At 51.2% G+C, this 21,334-nt stretch overlaps 1 long non-coding RNA gene across 1 annotated transcript; it reads right to left on the bottom strand.

The window, feature by feature from the left end:
• Positions 1-156: 156 nt before the first annotated feature.
• On the bottom strand, positions 157-6,697 carry LOC125630617 (uncharacterized). The gene is made up of 3 exons (XR_007354721.2): positions 6,545-6,697; positions 2,331-2,638; positions 157-2,031 (listed from the first exon to the last, which is right to left on the bottom strand). It is a non-coding gene; the product is annotated as an uncharacterized LOC125630617 (long non-coding RNA).
• Positions 6,698-21,334: the final 14,637 nt, after the last annotated feature.

Below are 21,334 nucleotides of genomic sequence, written 5' to 3'. Positions count from 1 at the left end.
GCTTATTTTTTCACCCGCTTACTTCCCTGGTCCTTCTCGCATGAACAGAGAGCAACAATACCCAAAGTCCAAAGGTGCAAACAATTCGATGTTTATTGGGGTGAACTTCCAGCCAGCATGATTCCAGTTTCCTTCCTCGGTGTCCCCCTTCCCAGCTCTGAGACCACAGAGCCTTACGCCTGTGTCCCTGTTCCCATCCCCCCCTTAGCAAAACATGATTCCAATTCCCCACCCCCCATTGCCTATTCCCATGCTCACCCTTACTTCCTGATTGACTGCAGACTATATAGTAAAACTTGAGTTCTGCTTAGCTAAACCTTAACCTGTCATTTTACTGAAATTTAACTAACCAATTTTAACTGTAAGAATGTGACCGGTCGCTTCCCAGCTTATGGCTGCCTCTGCTGCTTAGCCAAAGGCCTTAGCCTAAGCACAGGGCCTCAGACTGTGACAGTGAGAGAAGGCCCTTACACCAGCAGACAGTGATTTTGATTCTCTGTTTTATACCTCTAGAACTAGCCAAGTGATAAGAACACACCTAAATTCTTAGAGTCTAGGCCTTTGCAGACAGGCCTGAATATCTATATCCTAACAACACATGCACCTGGTGTCTCCTGCTCTGCCCCAGGAGCAGCTTTTTAAGAGTTCTGCACCCATGGAGTAGCTCTCCCCAGCCCAGAGTCACTGCCAACAATATTACAGAAAGTTCCCCTGGCGGCCCTGCGGGTCCCAGCAATCCGCTCTCGAGTTTCCATCTTAAACCCAGGGCTGAGAGCGGCCCCCTCGCGCTGCAATTCAAAGCTGCCTGGTATTAAGGAAGGACCTCAGATGCACTGCAGTGACCCCAGAGAAATAAAAGACTGAGGCAGTGGACTCCTCTAGCGCGAGGGTTGGTGATCTCACTTAGCCCGGTTTCAGATCCAGGCTGCGTGCTTCAAACTCACGGCTGGAAAGAAAGCAGAGGTGGGAATAACTATCCACTGTTCTGTCCCTAACACAAAGCACAGGCACCTCACGTAGCTAGAAAGCGTGTTTTATACGTGATAGACCAGGGGGGCTGGGATTCAAATGACAAAGCACAAAGCCCAGTGAATGCAAATATGGTTTGCAACCCCCCCAACTGGTCAGAGCTCCAAACTCTAGCAGGAGCCCCCCTCGTCTGGTTGATCTCAGGCTAGCCCCACCCTCCCCCTCAGTGGAGCAGTCATTGGGCCAGAGAGAGACTGGGAGTGATTCGAGTCGTCTGGTTGGGGGATCTACCTGGGAGGTGGGAGACCCAGGGCCCATCCCCCTGCTCCAATCATGATTTAACCACAGTGGAGAGCCAGAGCACGCTAACCACTGAGCTAGAAGATACAAGGGGGTTGGCGGTGGGACCATGGCCTCCTCCAGCAGCTGGATTCTGAATGGGCTCTGATCTGCGGGAGGCCTCCGAGCGCTGCTACAGACCAGGTCCCGCCCGCGACGTAGGCGGCCAAATGTCCATCTTCCCCCAGTTTATCCATCACTCCGGAGCCGAGGTGTGAACTGAGGGGCCCTTTCCCCCTGAAAACGTAGGTACCCAGTGAGTCCGGAGACACTGGGTTCGGTGGGAGTTTCACGAAGCCAAAACTGGGCCTTAGGCGCCTATGGCCAGGGTGAAGACACCAAAGTATCTTTGTGGTTCTGGGCTCAAACCACCCACTCACAGGGGAAAAGGCCATGCAGTCGGGGGTGGGGACCTGCCAGTTGGCTCACCCAGAACCTCACAAGAACAATAACTCCTCTCTCACTTGGCGAAGGCTTGAGCCCAGAGTCCAGGAGACCAATGTGTCCAACACCCAGAGACAGGATTCGTCTGACCAGAGACCAGGCTTGGGGCTGCAGCAGGCCCTAGGCCAGCCCCCATGGGGGTGAGGGGGAGCACCACCCAGCCCCCTCTACCCCCAGCTCTGCTCCAGCCCTGCCCCCAGCCTTGGCCCCCGATTACAGTCCAGCTGCAGCTCTCCACCCGGCCTGGCTGATCAGCATCCCACCACTGACAGCAAAGAACTGAAAGAGAGAGAGAAGGCAGATCAGGGCCTCGATCCCGTGTAAACCAGATCCCATTAACCCCAGAAACCACGGCTCCGGTGTCTTTGCCTTGCCATTGCCCCTTAGCTGTGATCCCTCCAGTGTCTGTCAGCTAGCACAGTGTGTGCCCTGCGCCCTGAGAACACAGTCGGCTGGTGGACAGCCCCTGGGCCGATACAGCTCCTTGCGCAGCTCTCCGGAGGACAGCGCAGCAAGGGAATAGGATCTCTCTCAGGGCATCTCCCCAGCCCCAGAGCCACCCAAACCCTCCCTCTTACCTGCCATTCCCTTTGGGTTCACATAGCAATACCCCATGTGAAGTGACCCTCCAGAGCTGCCTCCTTTAAACCATCGGTCTTGGCATTGCACACCAGACAGTCGAGTGTCATTAGTCAGAGTCAGCATCAAGGACTTGGCCGGTCAGTGGGCTGGGCTGGCTCCTCATGTCCCCAGCTCTACTCCAGGCACCTGTTTGTCCATTCACTCTCCAATTTCGGGTCAGACAGGGGTTCGCTCTGCAAAGCAAACACTGTGCAAAGGTGGCTGGGTACTTACATGGATTGTCGCCCGCAGGAGCCTGGACTTCCTGGAAGAAAAGAAGAAGAAGAATTAAAAGCCATCCCCCTGCCCCAGGGCAGTAACACCCTCAGCTGCCTCCTGCTGCATTGCATGTTTCCATGGCCGGCATGAGTTTACTCTCCGGTTAACCAGACGTACTCGATTCCAGAGTCCATGCTGCAGCCTGCCCCAGTGTAAAAAGCAAGCCACCCCCCAGCCCACGAGTCTCAATTCAGGGGGGTTTCCTGCACACTCCTGGCTTCTGTTCTGCTGAACTCGTTGAGGGAAAGGCGACATCCTGCCCTGATTTAGCAGGTGGAGGTTCTTCGTTGATCTAAAGCAGTGCTGGTCATTTCCCTGCCCGCATCCCTGCTCATCCCCCCAGCATCAGGCCAGGCATCTATTATAACCTGTCTCCCCGCAGAGTCCCACCAAAGATCTGTATAAACCAGACGGACAAGGTGAGCGGGACACATTATTTGCTGGAAATATGCTCTGATGCATTTGGCCCTTCTTTCTGTTCACAAATTGTTCATGACCCAATACCGACTTCTGTGCACACATTAGTTAGTCATACACTGAGCTTACACACACAAATGGCAAGCGATGGCTTGTTTGCCAGCAGGTAGTGGCCACTGTTCGCTCTTTGTGGTCTGTGACTGGTCACCTAAATCACATGGTGTGGCTAGTGCTCCCTGAACAGATGTCTGCAACATTTTAAACATGAGACTAACGAATGAAAACCAGCAGATAATGGGAGACAAAAAAAACTTTCCAGTACGAGTTTCCAGATGACTAATCATTCAAGCTAAAACCTGTGAAACTTGCAGGTTTCATGAACAAACCCTGTGGTGTTCTGAACACTTGTGAATAACAAATACCTTTGGTTTTGCTCAAGTGCCTAAATGTTGTAGTATTAAAGTGCATCTCTGTGTGGCACGACGAATAGTCCCAAAGCAAACTTGCAATTTGTATTAACAAAATATTTGCAAATTGCTCTGTGGTGTTTGGATGCAGGGGAGGGGGTCATGCCTTTAAGGGCTGAGCTTCCCAAGCAGAGAGTCTGGGCAGGGTGCTGGGAAACGCTTGTTGTCATGCACCAGAGGCTGCCTGTTGGAGCCCAATGGAGAATAAAGCAGATCTTGAAACACAGCGGGACCACTGAACTCACACACTGATTGTTTGGCCAGAGGGATCACTTCACCAACTGATGCAATGCAGTCACTTCTGGGGTGAAATGTGGAAGCTGTTTAACATTGCACAGCAACAGTTTAAAGCAGGCTGTGAATAGGAACCCTGTATCCAACTGAGACTTTTGGAGGTAGCCTGCAATTCCTGGAGCAGGGCTTTCTGATGGGGAAGGGGAGGAAACAACACGGCTAACTCCTCCACTCTGATGAAAACTGCCGGGGGATCTCTCAGGGCCTTGAGCGGTCACAGCTCTGGTTTGGGGTTCCCTCTGAAAGCCATCAGCAGTGATTTCTCAAATCCAATCCACTCTCTTATCTCAAAAAGAAAAAGAGTACTTGTGTCACCTTAGAGACTAACCAATTTATTTGAGCCTAAGCTTTCGTGAGCTACAGCTCACTTCATCGGATGCTCACGAAAGCTCAGGCTCAAATAAATTGGTTCGTCTCTAAGGTGCCACAAGTACTCCTTTTCTTTTTGCGGACACAGACTAACACGGCTGCTACTCTGAAACCTCTCTTATCTCAGCATCCCTGTCCTACTGACAGGTCGCACCAACGTGGCTAGTGGGACACAGCGACCTCTGCTGTAGGAGAGGAAGCGCCGCGTCAGTCAAAGAAGCTTCCATGAGATGCACTGTGGGCCAGCACTAGTGGGAAGCCAGAGGATGCTGTGATGGCTGCCCCAGCTGCATTCCTGGCTTGGGAATATCTGTGATAAATCCAGTCGACTTCAGCCCAAGTCTCCAGACCCTCCTAAGTGACTTACGCTTCTCCATGTCATGTAACATTCCTGCTACAGAAAGCAGATTCCTGCCTTTCAGCAAGCGGGCCTTTCCTCTTTGACCCGAATCCAGCTCTCACCCGCTGCTTGTACGCTCCAGCGGCGTTGATCGTCAGGTGCTTGACTGTACCCTGGGACCTAGCTGAGGTTAGCACCGAGCACTACCTTGGAGTGGAAGAGTATAACACAGTTTAGCCTCCGATTACATCTGCATTCCTTGTCAGTTCTGCATTCCTACCACATACAGTATTTACACTGTCGCGCTCTCTTTCAAGTTCAGGTCGGCTCAGGCTGTCAAGTGTCTCTGAATCGTGCTGGTTTTCGAATTTCACGACCTGAATGCGTAACAACTTGGGCCTCTGGCCGTCTGCTAGTTGCAATGACGGTTTGGAATCCTTGAATCTTCGTCATCTCGTTCTGCACCTACAGTCTGTAGCATTTGACCTGTTGATTCTTCTTTCTGCGTAACAAACTGCAGATGTCGACAGTTTCTATTTCACTCTTCACTGGCAGTCTCAGTCACATGATCTGGGCCCTGAATTCTTTTGTATTTCTCGACAGCTGCAGTTGTCCCTCCCTCTTCTCCATCCAGTTTGGACAAACCCGGTCACCGGGTTTGAGACCCAGCAGTTCTCGGCGTGATGTCTGTTGTTAAAGTGTCAGAAACCCTTTTATCCACTTTGGCTGCTCTCTGCGTGGCTGAAGATAGGATCTTACTGGAACAGTCGTTCTGGTTTGTCTTCCCATCAGTGTTACCCGCACAAAATTCTCTGTTACACGCACGCTCAGGGGCCACGAGTTCTATGGGCCCGTGGTGCCCGTGCTCCACCAATATGAGAGCACAGGGGCCTGGCTCCACCAAAGTTCGGGGCCAGGTCTCTTCCCCAGCCCCACCTGCCACCCCCGGGCAATTTAAAAGGGCCCGGGGCCCCCACTGCCACCACGAGCAGCACAACAGGGCTAAGGCAGCTTCCTGCCTGCCTGCTCCGCTTCCAGAAGCGGCCAGCACGTCTCTGCATGTGTGTGGGGGAGTCTCCACACACTGCCCCCACCCTGAGTGCCAACTCTGCCAACTGCAGCAATGGGAGCTGTGCGGGTGGGGCCTGCGGGCAGCGGCGCATGGAGACCCCTCTGGGCCCCCGCCTAGGAGCTGCTGCCAGAGGGGGGTGCTGGTCACTTTTGGGAGCCGCCCGAGGTAAGTGCAGCACCCCTCACTCTCTCCCACACCCCAACACCCTGCCCCAGCCCAGACCCCACACCCAAACTCCCTCCCAGAGCCTGCCCCCTGCACCCCATCCCACACCCCAACCCCCTGCCCAGACCCCACACCCAAACTCCCTCCCAGAGCCTTCCCCCCACACCCCCTATTGCACCCCTGCCCCAGCCCAGACCCCACACCCAAACTCCCTCCCAGAGCCTTCCCCCCACACCCCCATTGCACCCCTGCCCCAGCCCAGACCCTGCACCCAAACTCCTTCCCAGAGCCTGGCCCCCACACCACCAACTGCACCCCAACCCCCTGCCCCAGCCCAGAGCCCACACCCCACACTTAAATGCCTTCCCAGAGTCCCCCCTGCCCCTCCCCGCACTCCAACCCCCTGCTCCAGCCCAGACCCCGAACCCAAACTCCCCCCCAGAGCCTTAGGCCGGTGGTGCGGGGGGGGGGGGGAGGGAGAGGGACCTGCACAGGACTTGGACCCATTCTGGGCACCACCAACAATTATACAAACCAGTCGCCCCTGCACACTCTAGGGAACCCACCTTTACCCTCCCATGGGCTCAAGGCATAACCCTGTAAATTTAGGCACCCCACCCTTTCCCAGTTCATAGGGCTCAGGGTGTACTCTTTTGCGGGTTTACGGGGTCTTTTACCCGTGAAAGAGCCTTACACAGGAATATCCTTAACCTCTGTTTATTAACAGTCACCACATCAGAATGCACACACGAAGCACACAACACTCACCACTCCCGATAAGGCCGATGAACTGTTCTTGGTGGCCAGTCAGGATCAGGTCATCTGAGGACTCCAGTTTCTGCACGGTGTGATTGACAGGGTGCTGAGGCCTGGCAGCTCTGATCTTGGAGCTGTGTCCTGGAGTTGGTGCCAAAGAACTTCCTTTTGGACCCCAGTTTATATAGTGAATCTGGAGTCCTGCTTAGCTGTATATTAACCAATCATTTTACTAAAATATTACTCAACAATTCTCTAACCAATCCTACTGTATTGTAAAACAATCCCTTAACCCAGGGGTCGGCAACCTTTCAGAAGTGGTGAGCCGAGTCTTCATTGATTTGCTCTAATTGAAGGTTTTGCGTGCCAGGAATACATTTTACCGTTTTTAGAAGGTCTCTCGCTATAAGTCTATATATTATATAACAAAACTATTGTCGTATGTAAAGTAAACAAGGTTTTCAAAATGTTTAAGAAGCTTCATTTAAAATTAAATTAAAATGCTGATCTTATGCCGCCGGCCCGCTCAGCCCATTCCCAGTCTGGGGTTCCGATCACCTAGGCCGGCAGCAGGCTGAGCGGGGCCTGGGGCCAGGACCCCGGCTGGCGAGGGGCCGGCAGCCAGAACCCCAGACCAGCAGCAGGCTGAGCGGGGCCAGCGGCCAGGACTCCAGACCAGCAGCGGACTGAGCGGGGCCGGCGGCCGGGACCCTGGACCGGCTGCGGGCTGAGCGGGGCCGGCGGCCGGGACCCCGGACCAGCAGCAGGCTGAGTGGGGCCGGCGGCCAGGACCCCGGACCGGCTGCGGGCTGAGCGGGGCCGGCGGCCGGGACCCCGGACCGGCTGCGGGCTGAGCGGGGCCGGCGGCCGGGACCCCGGACCGGCTGCGGGCTGAGCGGGGCCGGCGGCCGGGACCCCGGACCAGCAGCGGGCTGAGCGGGGCCGGCGGCCGGGACCCCGGACCGGCTGCGGGCTGAGCGGGGCCGGCGGCCGGGACCCCGGACCGGCTGCGGGCTGAGCGGGGCCGGCGGCCGGGACCCCGGACCAGCAGCGGGCTGAGCGGGGCCGGCGGCCGGGACCCCGGACCGGCAGCGGGCTGAGCGGGGCTGGTGGCTGGGACCCTGGACCGGCAGTGGGCTGAGCGGCTCAGCCTGCTGCCACTCAGCCCGCTGCCGGTCTGGGGTTCCGTCCACCGGCTCCTGCCAGCTAGGGTCCTGGCTGTCAGCCCCGCTCAGCCCGCTGCTGGTCTGGGATCCCGGCCCTCTCTCTCTGCACTGAGCTGAGGTTAGGGGTGCACTGAGCACAGGGCTGGGGGTGAAGGAACAAGCTGGGTGTTGGGGTGCAGGGTCTGGCCAGGAGCTAGAAAGGGGGGGCAGGCTCAGGGTTGGGGCAGGAGGTTTGGGTGTGGAGTGCTTACCTGGGCAGCTCCCATTTGGCACGAGGGGTACAGGACCTCCCGTTTGGTGCTCAGGGTGGGGGCGGGAATGTGGGGGGTGCAGGGGTCAGGGCAGAGGCTGGGAATTTGTGGGGGGTTCAGGGGTCAGAGCAGGGGGCTGGGTGTGTGTGAGGAGGGTGCAGGAGTCAGGGCATGGAGTGTGGGGGGCTGGGTATGTGGGGGGTGCTGCAGTAAGGGCTGGGGTCGTGGGGGGCCTGGGTATGTGGGGGGGTGCTGCAGTCAGGGCTGGAGTCGTGGAGGGTGCGGGGGTCAGGGCAGAGGTCTGGGGTGTGTGGGGGTGCAGGGGTCACGGCAGAGGGCTGGGAGTGTGGGGGCTGCAGGGGTCAGGATAGGGGGCTGGGGTGTGGGGAGAGGTGTAGGGGTCAGGGCAGAGGGCTGGGGGTGTGGGCTGGGGTCATGGGGGTGCTCCCAGCCCCTTGCCCTGAGCGGTTTACGGCAGGGGGCTGGAGGAGATAAGCCCTGATTCTACCCTCCCTTCCCCAAGGCCCCGTCCCCACCTCTTCTCCGCCTCCTCCCCGGGGCAGCGAGCGTGCTGCGGCTCCGCTTCTTCCCCTCCCTCACAAGGGCCATCAGCTGATGGGCAGCAAGGAGGGAGAGGAGGAGGGGCAGGGCCCCAGCACACTGGGGGAAGAGGCGGGGGAGCAGGGACCTTGCCTGCCCTGCAGCAGCAGCCGGCAGGACCCAGCTTCTTCACTCTGCCCCCGCGGGGTGGGGGTGGGGCGGAGAAGAGCGGGCCAGGGCGGGGAGGATTTTTAATGGCACTCTGCTGCCTAATGGGGTCCCGGCCTGGATTCGGCAGCAGGCTGAGCGGGGCCAGTGGCTAGGACCCGGCAGGCAGCAGCGTGCCATTAAAAATCGGCTCGGGTGCCATAGGTTACCGACCCCTGCCTTAACCAATCAGTCACCACCACCATAGTTGATTTACACCCAACAAAATTAGTTATGCAACTGATAGAAACAATCAAAGAACCAGACCAAGACCATACAGATAAACAACAGAGAAGTGGGGACCATAAAGACAAAACAATAAAGAAGTGAGGGATTTCACAGCCACAACTATTGATAAGTGATTTCTTGCCAGACAGACTGCTGTCAAACTAAGTTTTCTTTAAACATCTTAAGATCTGTTTCCAGGTAATAATGTCCCCTGAATTCAGATAAATCTGCAGCTAGTTTCTTCCAAGGTGTCTTTTCACCGCCAGTTGGGGGTTTTGCACACTGTATGGTTCAGCCTGGTCTCTTAAGTTGATTTGTACTGGATCTCCCTTCCAAAGTCCAATATCATCAAATCCTCCATCAAGTTCTTCCACCTTTCTCATTAGTCTGATCATGGCTGCCACGCGACGGCTGAGGAGGTTGTTGGTCTCTGATCCTTTGACCACATGTCCCCTGAATGCATAGCTTTTGTCTTTGTAACTTGTTTCCCTGGTGAACTGGCTCAGGCAGTTCAGAATACTTCCAGGGTTAGTCAGAGCTGTGTCAGGTGACTTCAGCTCAGGGAGAGGTTGAAAGTGATAGTAAGTCCCGTCTGAGATGATTGTGAGGTCAGCTCCAGAGTCTATTTTAAAGTAAATAGTCTTGCCAGGAATATTCAAGAGACAAGGTGGGTGAGGTAATGTCTTTGATTGGACCAACTTCTGTCAGTGAGAGAGACAAGTTTTTGAGCTTACACAGAGCTCTTCTTCACATCTGGGAAATGTATTCAGAGTGTCACAACTAAAGGAACAAGCTGTTCCACTTTGGACTTAGCTGTGACACTCTGAATACATTTCCCAGACCTGAAGAAGAGCTCTGTGTAGCTGGAAAGCTTGTCTCTCTCACCAACGTAAGTTGGTCCAATAAAAGCTATTACCTCACCCACCTTGTCTCTCTAATACCCTGGGACAGTCATGGTTACAACAACATTGCCAGGAATATTCAGTTTCACTCTCTAGGCAGGCTCTATATCATCACACCTGATAGATCCCAGAAACAATGGCTCTGGGTTGTCTGTAATATGAGTCAATTGTCTCACTGCTCTGATGCGGCAAACAGCTGCAAAATGTCCATATTTCATTCAATTATTACACCATGTGCCTCTGGCTGGACATGTATCATCTCTTGGAATAGGACCTTTTCCACACCTTGTGCATGTAGACTGGAATTCGTCCCTCTTAGCCTGGGCATTCTCTCTCCTTGCCTCCCGGGTTTTATGATCATGACTTTTAACACTCAAGTGTCTGTTTATAGCTTCTAAGTTAGCTTCAGGTTTTTCAAATTGCTCCTGCCTTTTGTTCTGTTTGGCTAATTCTGACTGTTTTGCTCTCTGTATAGCTGTGACAAGGGTTAAGCTCTCTTCATTTGTAGCTGCTGTGAAAAGTTTCAGAGTAGCAGCCGTGTTAGTCTGTATTCGCAAAAAGAAAAGGAGGACTTGTGGCACCTTAGAGACTAACCAATTTACTTGAGCATAAGCTTTCATGAGCTACAGCTTACTTCATTGGATGCATCCGATGAAGTGAGCTGATGCATCCGATGAAGTGAGCTGTAGCTCACGAAAGCTTATGCTCAAATAAATTTGTTAGTCTCTAAGGTGCCACAAGTACTCCTTTTCTTTTTGTGAAAAGTTATGATCTGTTAACCCAATAACCAGCCTGTCTCTGATATTTTCATTATTTGCGCTCCCATAAAAATCACACTTTTCAGCCAATATATACAGAACTCTTAGAAAACATTCAACATTTTCCCCTGGTCCTTGAATTCTCTGATGAAAACATGCTCTTTCATACACCATATTTCTCTGAGGTATAAAGAATGCATCAAACTTAGCTGGAACCCTTTCATAGTCATCTTTATGACTGTCTTCAGTAAAGCCAAAGGATTTAAAGTTACGCTATGCTTGCTTACCCATCGTATAAATTAAAGTTAATACCTGGATATCTCCAGTTTCTTTATACAGTTTGGTAGCAATGCAAAATCTTGCAAAATCCTGCTTCCGGTCTTTTCATTGTGAAGGTTTGTCAAAGCTGAAGTTCTCTGGGGCATTGAAGAATGGCATGTGGATGAGATCCTGCAACGTTTGGTGCTGTTCCTTCTGTCTGCAGCCTTTGCTGGTGTTTTCTTTCTGTTAGTTTACTCCTGACACCATGTCCTGTCCCTCTGTACCAGAGGTGGACTGGCTATGGAGCTTGCTTGTACACTCCAGACGTGTTCAGTGTAAGATCCTTTAACACTCTGCCAGGTATGGCTGAGGTTAGCTTAAGTAGGGTATTTTACACAGTATGCCACCCAATGGTTTGATAATATAATACAGTTTAGCATTCCATGACAGGTGCCGAGTGAGTTTAGGCACCTGCAGTATTTAGTCATGGGTTTTTGGCACTTACATACTTTTGAAAATCCCACTAGGCACCTAAATATCTTTAAAAATATGGCCTGTTTTCTCTATTAGCCCCTCAGACTCACACTGGTCTCTGACTGTCAAGCTGGGTTCCTCCCATCTCACAAGTGATCACTAGTGCCAGAGGTTCTGCTGGATATATTGCTTCCTCAGTTACACCTGTGCAACTCCCATTGTCTTCAGATTCTGACTTCAAGGACATGTTTGTAACCTCTTTGGCTCTAAATGGATTTGCACAGGCAAGGCCGTCCCTATCTATGGTGGTGCTCTACACAGCCCAAGTACTTGCACCCTCCCTGTGGGGGGAGCAGCTGCTCTGCTGGGGGGCCAGCCCCTCTGGGGGGAGGCTGTGCTCAAGGGCTGCAGGGGCAGGAGCTGTGGGGCGCAGCAGCAGGGCAGGGAAGCCCAGAGCAGTGTGGGGGATTAGCGGGGGGCCTGGCGCTGGCAGCAGGGGTCGGATCTACCAGCCCCCGCATTCACCGGTGGCAGCGAGAAGCAGAGCGACCCGGCCCCAGGCCACTCCACTCCCCCAGCTTCCAGCACTGTCGCTTGGGGGAGGGGGCTTGGATGAAGAGGTCAGGCCTGCCCCCGAACTGACCAGCGGTGGTGGTGGGAAGCGGAGCAACGCGGCTGGGAGCTGGCGGAGTGGGCTGGGGTGGGGGTCGGCGCACGGTGGAAATTTCACCTAGGGCGCGAAACATCCTTGCACCGGCCCTGTCTGTGGGGAACTGTTCTTGTGCTTCGTTTGACAATAAACCTGGCCAGGTGCCTTCGAACCTTATCAGAGTCTGTGGTCCCTGGGGGTTCTCTCGGGGTCTCCTGTCCCAGTGATCTGCGGAGCCGGGGCAGCACACAGAGGGAACACACGCACACAGCCGACCGTTATCTTCATCAATTAGAGCAGAGCACCACACCGGTGGCATCTGACAACAAGGTGTACTAACGTTATTTTATTCCAAGCAAAATGTCATGCCATATTTGAAGACAAAACTTATGTATGTTTTAAAACCAGGTTTGGTCAACTGAGATTTTTTTTTCTAGTGCAACTGTGGTCAAATTGAGGATTAGTTGATACATAATTCAACTTCCCATCTCAAATACTCTCATTCAGAATCTTCCCAAAAAGCACCCGATCAGCCTGAGTACTGGAAAAATCAACCATTTCCTATTTAAATTTCCTATTTAACTCTGGCATAAAGAAAGGCAACAGAAATACAGGCACATCGATGAGGTTCACCAGAAGCCTATGTGTACCCACTGGTACGATGTATGCAAAAATGTATTATTTTAATTTTATTTATTATTTGTCAAGCACCATGTGATTGGCACTGGACAATGCGCAAGCATTGAGAAAGTCCCTGTCCCAGAGAGTTTAAAATGAAAAAAGAAGAGGAGGACTTGTGGTACCTTAGAGACTAACAAATTTAAATATTGTGCTCAAATAAATTTGTTAGTCTCTAAGGTGCCACAAGTCCTCCTTTTCTTTTTGCGAATACAGACTAACACGGCTGTTACTCTGAAACCTGTAAAATGAGAAAGTAATCATAATATTTCCTTTGCCTGTCTTGATTATTTAGATGGTTTTCATGGCAGGGACTATGCGTTTTTGCCGTGTCTAGCACAACGGGGCCCTAATCTTAGATGTGGCCCCTGGCTCTGACTGTAATACAAATAATCATAAGAGTTAATAATAAATCAGATATAAAAAGTCAAAATGCTCCAGGAGATCAGGAGTTCAGAATTCCTCTTGGCTATTTTTATGCCCCACTCCATCATCTAATATTTTCCATTTTCCCCAATTCCAGACCTTGTGGAAGAAGTAAGTTTTTAGCAGGGATATTCATAGTTTCATAGATAAGTCCAGAAAGAACCACAGTGATTATCTAGTTTGACCTCCTATATAACACAGGCCATAGGACTTCCCTGAATTAATTCCTGTTTGAAATAGAGCAGATCTTTTAGAAAAACATCCAACCTTGATTTAAAAAGTTCCAGTGAATTTATCTTGTTCTTTTTTGAACACTGTTATAGTCTTGGCCTTCACAACATCCTCTGGCAAGGAGTTCCACAGATTGACTGTGCGTTGTATGAAGAAATATGTCCTTTCATTTGTTTTAAACCTGCTGCCTATTAATTTCATTTGGTGACCCCCTAGTTCTTGTGTTATGAGAAGTAGTAAACAACACTTCTTTAAATAGTATCAGAGGGGTAGCCGTGTTAGTCTGTATCCACATAAACAACAAGGAGTCCAGTAGCACCTTAAAGACTAACAGATTTATTTGGGCATAAGCTTTCGTGGGTAAAAAACCACTTCTTCAGATGCATGGAGTGAAAATTACAGATGCAGGCATTATATAATCATAGAATCATAGAATATCAGGGTTGGAAGGGACCTCAGGAGGTCATCTAGTCCAACCCCCTGCTCAAAGCAGGACCAATCCCCAACTAAATCATCCCAGCCAGGGCTTTGTCAAGCCTGACCTTAAAAACCTCTAAGGAAGGAGATTCCACCACCTCCCTAGGTAACGCATTCCAGTGTTTCACCACACTCCCAGTAAAAAAGTTTTTCCTAATATCCAACCTAAACCTCCCGCACTGCAACTTGAGACCATTACTCCTCATTCTGTCATCTGCTACCACTGAGAACAGTCTAGATCCATCCTCTTTGGAACCCCCTTTCAGGTAGTTGAAAGCAGCTATCAAATCCCCCCTCATTCTTCTCTTCCGGAGACTAAACAATCCGAGTTCCCTCGGCGTGTCCTCATAAGTCATGTGTTCCAGTCCCCTAATCATTTTTGTTGCCCTCTGCTGGACTCTTTCCAATTTTTCCACATCCTTCTTGCAGTGTGGGGCCCAAAACTGGACACAGTACTCCAGATGAGGCCTTATCAATGTCGAATAGAGGGGAACGATCACGTCCCTCGATCTGCTGGCAATGCCCCTACTTATACAGCCCAAAATGCCATTGGCCTTCTTGGCAACAAGGGCACACTGTTGACTCATATCCAGCTTCTCATCCACTGTAACCCCTAGGTCCTTTTCTGCAGAACTGCTGCCGAGCCATTCGGTCCCTTGTCTGCAGCGGTGCATGGGATTCTTCCATCCTAAGTGCAGGACTCTGCACTTGTCCTTGTTGAATCTCATCAGATTTCTTTTGGCCCAATCCTCTAATTTGTCTAGGGCCCTCTGTATCCTATCCCTCCCCTCCAGCGTATCTACCTCTCCTCCCAGTTTAGTGTCATCTGCAAACTTGCTGAGGGTGCAATCCACACCATCCTCCAGATCATTTATGAAGATATTGAACAAAACCGGCCCGAGGACCGACCCTTGGGGCACTCCACTTGATACCAGCTGCCAACTAGACATGGAGCCATTGATCACTACCCGTTGAGCCCGACAATCTAGCCAACTTTCTATCCACCTTATAGTCCAGTCATCCAGCCCATACTTCTTTAACTTGCTGGCAAGAATACTGTGGGAGACTGTCCCAAAAGCTTTGCTAAAGTCAAGGTATATCGCGTCCACTGCTTTCCCCTTATGCACAGAGCCAGTTATCTCATCATAGAAGGCAATTAGATTAGTCAGGTATGACTTACCCTTGGTGAATCCATGCTGACTGTTCCTGATCACTTTCCTCTCCTCTAAGTGCTTCAGAATTGATTCCTTGAGTACCTGCTCCATGATTTTTCCAGGGACTGAGGTGAGGCTGACTAGCCTGTAGTTCCCAGGCCATGAAATGACACATGAAAAGGAGGGAGTTACCTCACAAGTGGAGAACCAGTGTTGACAGGGCCAATTCGATCAGGGTGGATGTAGTCCACTCCCAATAATAGATGAGGAGGTGTCAATTCTAGGAGAGGCAAAGCGCTTCTGTAATGTGCCAGTCAGTCCCAGTCCCTATTCAGGCCCAAACTAATGGTGTTAAATTTGCAAATGAATTTTAGTTCTGCTGTTTCTCTTTGAAGTCTGTTTCTGAAGTTTTTTTGTTCAAGTATAGCTACTTTTAAATCTGTTACAGAATGTCCATGAAGACTGAAGTGCTGTCCTGCTGGTTTTTGTATGTTACCATTCCTGATGTCCGATTTGTGTCCATTTATTCTTTTACATAGGGACTGTCCGGTTTGGCCAATGTACATGGCAGAGGGGCATTGCTGGCTCATGATGGCATAGATCACATTAGTAGACATGCAGATGAATGAGTCTCTGGTGGTGTGGCTGATGTGGTTGGGTCCTCTGATGGTGTCGCTAGAGTAGATATGGGGACAGAGTAGGCAATGAGGTTTGCTACAGGGATTGGTTTCTGGGTTAGTATTTCTGTGGTGTGGTGTGTGGTTGCTGGTGAGTATTTGCTTCAGGTTGGGGGGCTGTCTGTAAGCGAGGACTGGCCTGTCTCCCAAGGTCTGTGAGAGTGAGAGACCATCCTTCAGGATGGGTTGTAGATCCTTGATAATATGCTAGAGCAGTTTTAGCTGGGGGCTGTATGTGATGACCAGTGGTGTTCTGTTATTGGCCATCAAGGTTATTGGCCATCAAGGTTATTTTAGGGGGGTTGCAGTATTGCCACCTTTACTTCTATGCTGCCTTCAGCACTGGGCGGCCGGAGAGCAGAGTCTGTTGGCCAAGCGCCCGGCTCTGAAGGCAGCGCCCCGCCAGCAGCAGGGCAGAAGGAAGGGTGGCAACACCAGACCACGCCACCCTCACTTCTGCCCTGCAGCAGTGTATTAACGCCTAGGCCAGCAACACTGGTTCTCCACTTGAGTCTGCAGAAGCCGGGGGAGGGGGCGGAGAAGCAGAGCGGGGCGGTGCGTTCAGGGGAGGAGGAGGAGGGGAGGTGAGCTGGGGCCGGGCGCGGGGCGGGGAGCTGCCGCTCCTCCTCCTCCCCTGAACGCACCGCCCCGCTCTGCTTCTCCGCCCCCTCCCCCGGCTTCCCGCGAATCAGCTGTTCGGCGGGAAGCCGGGGAGGGCTGAGAAGCAGGCGGCGGCTTCCCGCTCAGGCTGAGGGTGGCTAAGGGTGAGCTGGGGCAGGGAGCGGTTCCCCTGCGCCCTCCCCACCCCGGTTACCTGCTGCGGCATGGGCGGCCCTCCTCGCACCCCCCCCCCACCCTCCACCCGAGCTCACCTCCGCCTCCCTGGGCCTGAGCGGGAAGCCGCAGCCTGCATCTCAGCCTGCCCCAGCTTCTCGCGCGAACAGCTGATTCGCGGGAAGCCTGGCGGGGGGCGGGGGAGCACCCATGGAGTCGGTGCCTAAGGCGCCACTCTTGGCTGGTTAAATTTAGAAGCCCTTTTAGTAACTTGTGCATAGGTCTGTATAGAATTTCTGTATGCTTGATGTAGTGGGGTGTCCCGGCGTCCCGGGGTGCTGCTCTGGAACTGCTCCCGACGAAGCCAGGCAGGACTCTGGGGGAGCCTCCTCTCTGTGAGCAGCCTGTCTGCAGGGCAAAAAGCTCACCCGGCTTCCACCTTCCTGGGTCTGATCTTGGAGGATTCAGCCTCCTCTGCCCTCCGTGCGCTTCCCCTAGCGAGTCCCCCAGGCGGGGTCCTGGGGAAGCCAGAGGGTCCTGCCCCCCAACTTCGCAGTCAGATGTGACTCTCAGCCAGCCAGTAAAACAGAGGTGTATTAGATGACAGGAACATGGTCTAACACAGAGCTTCTAGGTGCAGAGAACACGACCCCTCAACTGGGTCCATTTTGGGGGGGAGTGAGCCAGACAACCCCGTCTGCACTTCACTCCTCGCCCCCAGCCAGCCCCCAACTGACTCCCCCTCCAGCCCCTCCTCCTCTGGGCTTTGTCCCTTTCCCGGGCCAGGAGGTCACCGGATTCCTTTGTTTTCCAACCCTTCAGCTCTCACCTTGCAGGGGGGAAGGGCCAGGCCATCAGTTGCCAGGAGACAGAGTGTCGGCCATTTATGTACACTGGCCCTGTAGTCTGCAACAATTACATCCCCTGCCTTATCCCACCACCTAAACTTAAGAAATGCCATGGGGAAACTGAGGTACCCCTACAGTATTCAGAGGAAACATCAAGAACAGTCCCACTTCGTCACCCAGGGCAGTTACTTCGCTCTGGAGAGAAAAGGCCAGGCTGATTAGGGAAGCAGCCACAGCTGGGGCCACACCCCAATCAGGCCACACCTAGCCCTGTTATAAGGACTCAGGAAGGAGCTAGGTCAGTCTCTCTCTAGCTCCTGACCCTGGAGTGGAGCAGGGCTAGGGAAAGGCCAGAGGAGCTGGGGAGCTCCAGCCTGGTAATTCCCCAGGCTGAGGGCCATGGTAAAGGCCTATGCAGGTACTGGGGCTGGGAGGTGCAGCCCAGAGATAGGCAGAGGCAGCTGGTCCAACCTCCTTGCCAATGATGAGTGGCCATGACAGACTGCAGTATGTCCCAGTGAGCGGGGGCTAGATGACAACTGGCAGTAGCCACTGAGGCAAGGTGGGTGAGGGGGTTGGGGGTTCCCCTAGGAGGGGAGACCCAGAGTGTGGTGTGGCACTTCTGGGACAGCACCCCAAGGTAAAGGGCACTGGGGTCTGGGAGGGATACGGGGGCCTGAGGTAGGTGAGACACCGGCCAGCAGAAGGTGCTCTGAGGCTGAAGAGCTAATTCCCAAGATGACCAGCAGGAGGTGCCATGCTGGTGAGTCTTTGCTTCACTACACTTGGGTAATCATAACTTTAATTGTATCTTTAATAAAACTTGTAAAACAGTCTGGACCTTGTACTTGTGAATGTCTGTGTGGTCACTACCCTTGGTGTTTGTGTTCCCAAAGACTCTAACTCTGTTAAGCTTGAAACTGTAGCCACCAGAGCCAAACCCACGGTGGTGTAACACCACATTACAAAATTCATTTTAAATAAAATAAAAGGCTAAGCAAGAGAAAAGATGGTGTGGTTACATATGAAACAAACCAAAACATGCTTTCTAGTGCCTAAAATATAATTCTAGCGAGTTACAATCTTTCCCTGTGCAGGTTTCTCACTTCCATCAAGCTACCAGCCATTCAGATAGGAGGTTCCACTTTTCACAGGCTCAGAGGGTGCTGTCCCCTTGGCTCCCTAAGGGATGGATAACTAGAATGTCTTTTTGCTCACCTTATATTTTGCAGAGTCCATTGTCTTTGCCTTAAGAGCAAGGAAGGCTTCCTGGAGTGCAGGCTCTGTCCCCCAGATGTGCTTGATAAACTCTTTCCTCCACCACTTGTTAGCTTCATTGCTTTGTTTACCTTATATGTTAATGTATGTCATTGTTCTTTGCCTGTAGGCAAACCAGTCAGGCAGGGAAATCCACTCTCCTTTGTCTAGGGCAGGCATGCTTTATGCACTGCCTCCCAAACACATTTTAAGAACATATTTCCAGCACATATGTATAATTCTTTATATATATCCTGTATATACATCCCACAGCAATATTATTGACCTGTGTTTCACCAGTTTACATATGATCCCTTACAAGATACCTTCTGGACACGTATGCTGACTGCAGTGTTGTCATAAAAATAAAGGGAAGGGTAACCACCTTTCTGTATACAGTTCTATAAAATCCCTCCTGGTCAGAGGCAAAACCATTTCACCTGTAAAGGGTTAAGAAGCTAAGGTAACCTCGCTGGCACCTGACCCAAAATGACCAATGAGGGGACGAGATACTTTCAAATCTGGAGTGGGGGGAACAAAGGGGTCTGTCTGTCTATCTGTGATGCTTTTGCCGGGAACAGATCAGAAATGCAAGCTTCCAACTCCTGTTAAGTTAGTCAGTAATCGAGCTAGAACATGCGTTGGATTTTCTTTTGTTTAATGACTGCTAAAATAAGTTGTTTTGGAGGGAGTGGATATTCCTGTTTTTGTGTCTTTTTGTAAATTAAGGTTTTGCCTAGAGGGATTCTCTATATTTTGAATCTGATTACCCTGTAAGGTATTTTCCATCCTGATTTTACAGAGGTGATTCTTTTACCTTTTCTTTAATTAAAATTCTTCTTTTAAGAACCTGATTGATTTTTTCATTGTTTCTTAAGATCCAAGAGTTTGGGTCTGTGTTCACCTGTACCAATTGGTGAGGATTTTTATCAAGCCTTCCCCAGGAAAGGGGATGTAGGGCTTGGGGAGGGGGGTATATTTTGGGGGAAGATGTCTCCAAGTGGGCTCTTTCCCTGTTTTTTGTTTAACACACTTGGTGCTGGCAGCATAGGGTTCAAGGACAAGGCAAAGTTTGTACCTTAGGGAAGTTTTTAACCTAAGCTGGTAAGAATAAGCTTAGGGGGTCTTTCATGCAGGTCCCCACATCTGTATCCTAGAGTTCAGAGTGGGGAAGGAACCTTGACAAGTGTACTGGGTGGTAGTGAGTGTGTGTGTTAGGCCTGATAAGTGCCACAATATAGTGGGTCCTCTGCCAGGGGGTTTTGAGTAGCTCTTAGGGTCACACATCCGATGCAATGTGATATCATTGTATCTAATACAATGTTGTTGTGTGCTGTCCTTTTGACACAATGTGATAGCATTTTCATGTAAAATGACAACAGTGATGTGCATGATAGTGTTTTGATGTAACCTGAAGATGTTTTGACATAACATCCTTCTCTCTGGCCTTGACAGATGCAATCTTACCAGCTTAGATCCATTCAAAATGTTGCTGCATAGATCATTTTCCTAGCCTGTTGCTTGAATCCCTCCTTTGAATCCCTCCAATGGCGCTGTAACGTTGCACTCCATATTTTTATAAAATATGTTTATAATGTAACTGGAATATGCTTTATGCAAAAGGTCTCTTTTAAGGTAGCATTAAAAAGCTTATAATCTACTGAGTGCGGTCCTCCTATTCGTATAAATGTATCATTCTTGTATCTGAAACTAGGAATATGAAATGTAACTCTGAGGTCCTACTGTAATTATGCAATTAATTAAGTGAGCCATTAGTGGTGGTTTGGAATCTTGATGGCTCCCATTAACCAGGACAGTTGGTTGTAAATGGCTCTGTTTACTTGTAAGACTTCCTGTATAGTGTGCCAGCGAGTGGGTAATGAAGTCTCACAGGACATGTGATCATGTCACCTGAACTGGAATCCATCTTTAACCTGGTGCTTTTCCATTTAGAAGGAAGGGTGGGAACCCAGAGAGAGACAAAGGGTTCCTGCCTTGTGCCAAAGCTATAAAAGGGGTGGAACAAAACAAAGGTGGCTGCAGTCATGATAAATCCCCTTTGTTACCACCTGAGCTGGAACTAACAAGAACTGTAGCAGGGAAAAGGATTGGGCCCAGACTAAGAAGGTGTCTACTCTGAAAGAAGCTTATTGGAACATCTCTGAGGGTGAGATTTACCTGTATTCAGTTTCTTAACATATTAGGCTTGGACTTGCATGTTTTTGCTTTACTTGGTGACTTACTTTCTTCTGTCTGTTATTACTTGGAACCACTTAAATCCTACTTTTGTTTATTTATTAACCTAGAGTAAGTGATTAATACCTGGGGGAGCAAACAGCTGTGCATCTCTCTATCAGTGTTATACAGGGCGGACAGTTTGAGTTTAACCTGTATAAGCTTTTATACAGAGTAAAACGGATTTCTTTGGGGTTTGGATGCCATTGGGAGCTGGGTGTCTCAGTGCTGGAGACAGGAGCACTTACTAAGCTGTTTTCAGTTAAGTCTGAACCACACCGCCAAAACTGCAGACCCTGGGTCTGTGTTGCAGCAGGCTTGTGTGTCTGGCTCAAGAAGGCAGCGTTCTGGAGGCCCAAACTGGCAGAGAAAATGAGCGCAGAGGTAGTCTCAGCACACCAGGTGACAGTCTCAAGGGGGTCTCTTTGACTGAACCCATCACAGGCTCTCTCTTCTCCACTGCATCAAACATAAGCTGCTTGTACTCACTTTAAAGGCTCTTCACAATCAAGCCCCACCTACCTATCTGCTCAGGCACTGTTCATGCTCACCTCCAGTCGGCCCACATAACCAGCCTCCATTGGCCACTTGTTACATTTTCAAACAAAT

The sequence above is a fragment of the Caretta caretta genome, chromosome 1, assembly GCF_965140235.1.
Source record: "Caretta caretta isolate rCarCar2 chromosome 1, rCarCar1.hap1, whole genome shotgun sequence".
Lineage (NCBI taxonomy): Eukaryota > Metazoa > Chordata > Testudines > Cheloniidae > Caretta > Caretta caretta.
This window is presented reverse-complemented; position numbering and strand designations above follow the sequence as displayed.